A 3,236-nucleotide genomic window follows, 5' to 3' on the forward strand; every position below is an offset into this window, starting at 1 on the left:
AAAATGAAAAAGAAAGCATGGGTAGTGTAAATCACAAGATAAAATCACAAAATTTTACCTTTATTAGCTTAATCCCTTGGAATCCCACACTTTTTCTTCAATTTTCCCACCTAGGGTTTGTGTTCTTTCCTTTCCTCTTCACTTCATGCTTTGGCCAGCCATATGGGTGAGACTAAGAGAGTTTTAAATAGATTTTACAAGGAAATTCTAGAATAATCCAATGTTGACACATGGCATGTTTCCATTGGTCCATGTGTAATACTTATCCACTAAGCAATCTCTCTCCACCACATAAAATGTTTCAATTATCCACAATGTTAAATGTTAATGGTTGAAATCCATGGGCATGACAAGTGTTAGGTGGTGTAAAATTTCAAAATTTTAACTTTACCCTTATAAACTCGTAAAATTACCGTTTTGCCCCTAAGACTCCAAAAATGTTAGAATTTAAATTTTTCACCTTTTAAACTCAAATCCTACTCCAACGAGTCAAATGTGATCAAAATCTTTTTTAAAAATTCCCATTTTATCCTCAGGTGATAAAATTACCATTTTACCCCTAGAACATGAAAATTCCAAATTGACTCCAATTTAGCCCTCGAACTCCAAATCATCATTTTAAGTCATTCTGGGGTTTTAAAATTCTCAATTTCATCTTAAGATCTCTATTTAGACTAGTTCGAGTCTTAATTCAACTTAATAGTACCATTTGGTACAATATCGACTTTTGATGATTTTTTGGGGCTTTCCAAGTATGCAAGCATATTGTCAATCACATGAAGGACATGGCAAGTACTTTATAAGGTCGGGCTTGATAGAAAATGGAGTCTCGCTGTAGTGAGAAACTCTCGGGTGGTCCCAAAATTCTAGTGCAGTGTTTCCACTTTGACAAAGATTTGACCATTTTTTGTTTAGAACTGGGTAAAGTGGTAAACATCAAAGTTGCAGCCCTACCCCTTAGCCTTCTAATGGTTTAAAAAACATGTCAATTGGACTTCTTTAGTGGGAGATATGCTTGAAAAATGGGAACACATGCAAAACAAGAATGTTTCTTGCTGCAGCGAGAAACTTGCTGTCATGTTTGCTACCTTGCTTGATTTTGATATTTTTCATCCATTTAACTTCATGGATTGATCATGGGTTTTTGCAAAACTATGAGGTTATTAATCAAAGTTTGAAATGAGGGTTTTTTACTAAGAAATTAAATCAATTGCATTGTTTTTGAAACAAGTGCATCGTGATTTCTAAGTTCCCTATATTGATTGCTTGTTCCCTTCTTATGTTCACTCACTGAGTTTTATACTCACATTTTTAAACTTCAAGTTTTCATATTTGGAGGCAGTTGGGACCTGGATTGAGGGTCCACGTATGCTCGTCTTCTTGGTAGGTACTATGGCATCTCTGTAGCGGTACCTTCACTTAAAGTCACTTCATCGACGGTTGAGAGTCTTTTGCCTGTGTACACGTATATGTAATGTAAATTACTAAGAGTCCTGTTATAAATGAAGTATGTATATGTTGGATTGATGATGATGCTTTTATGAGACAGCAATGAATGACAGTACTTTGAGATAATACAAATATGAATATTTAGTTGCTAGAAAATATTACTGAAACATTCATTGTTGAGAATTACAACACATGGTTTTAAAGATGATGGATGGAATGAGGAATAAGATCTCATACAGAGGCTTGCTCAGGCCTATTGGGCTATGCCAACTGAGCCCATGTGTTGGTCATGGCCCGAGATTTGGGCTATGACAGTACATTCGAGGGGAGTTAAGTGAGAAAAGAATTTTACACCCTGAAAATCAAGAGAAATGCAAGATACACAGATCCTATTTAATAAATATGTACCATTATAAATTTTAACCATACATCCACAATCATATTGGGCCCAATCCATAATCATTTATATTCATCCATCCACATGAATACAAAATTAAAACTATGTCTTATTCGAATTGTTAATCATATGAGGCATCCAAATTAGTGTGCAACTAATTTCGAGTTCATTTTTAATTCTATGTACGAAAATAATGTTTAATATATGGAAAGTCTTCACTAATTAGTATTAGTAATATTATCCATTCATAATCTTATTAGCATTAGAATGAAAATATTACTATAAATTAAAACATTTTTAATCTGTAATCTTTAAACATTTTAAGTAACTTTTACTAATCCTTTTAAATTAAAGATTATGTGTCTTCAATTATCTAATCTCATTAGATAATTTAAATCAAATATTTAAGACAACATTATCTTTAATTATATTTAAGTGTCTTATTTGAATTTTCCTTCTTAAAAGAAGGAAATTAATTCATGACATTTATCATGTCCATATTTATTACACTTCCATATTCGTAGGAATCAAATTCTAAAATTTATGAATGTGATTAATTAAATTCTAATATCCTTATTTTAAAGAATCAAATTCCCTAATTTAAATATATCAAATTTATCTTTTTAGAACTTTTCCATAATATATTGTTCAGTGAATTAGTATTTTTAATTGCACCGATCCAGGCTGCAAATATGGACACTAAAATCTCAAAAACCATGACTTTGCAAAATTTTGACAGCATTGTACCAATCATAGTTTTATGGCTCGATGCAGCCTCAAGTTTCAGAATTTAAATCCCAAATTTTAACCGTGGTCAAATAACATATGGAACCTTTCCATATTTAAATTTCATAATTTTTGGACTTGATTTAGCTGGCCAAACACCTAAAAACCTTATAATATATATTCTTTACATAGGTACAGTTTTGGGTTGCATGTGTGGTGTAACGCCCGACCTTATAAAATACTAGTCATTACATACATGTGATGATAGCATGATTGCATGCTAGGAGAGTCCCGAAAAATTTTCAAAAGTCGGTATTGTACCTAGAGGTACAAAAAAGTTGATTTAATCCTCGAACTAAATCAAATAGGAATTTTAAGGTGAGATTAAGAGCGTCACAGTCCAAAGATGACTCAAAATGGTAATTCGGAGTTTGAGGATCAATTTGGAGTCAAATTGGAATTTTCACTATCCACGGGTAAAATGGTCATTTGCCACCTGAGGACAAAATGGTAATTTTAGAAAAGATTTTTTTGGCCCCATTTCACTTATTGGAGTATGATTTGAGGTTTAGAAGTGAAAAATTTTAATTTAGGTATAATTTGGGGTATAAGGGTAAAATGGCAATTTTGCCACCCCAGGGGCAAAATTGTAATTTTCCACCAC

At 32.4% G+C, this 3,236-nt stretch overlaps 1 long non-coding RNA gene across 1 annotated transcript in view; it reads right to left on the reverse strand.

The window, feature by feature from the left end:
- Nucleotides 1–96, reverse strand: part of LOC108662908 — a 4,954-nt gene extending 4,858 nt beyond the window's left edge. Inside the window, exon 1 of the long non-coding RNA XR_001928768.1 lies at nucleotides 59–96. This is a non-coding gene — a long non-coding RNA (uncharacterized LOC108662908). The remainder of the gene's footprint in view (nucleotides 1–58) is intronic.

Source organism: Theobroma cacao, chromosome 7 (genome assembly GCF_000208745.1).
Source record: "Theobroma cacao cultivar B97-61/B2 chromosome 7, Criollo_cocoa_genome_V2, whole genome shotgun sequence".
In the NCBI taxonomy this organism is placed as follows: Eukaryota; Viridiplantae; Streptophyta; class Magnoliopsida; order Malvales; family Malvaceae; genus Theobroma; species Theobroma cacao.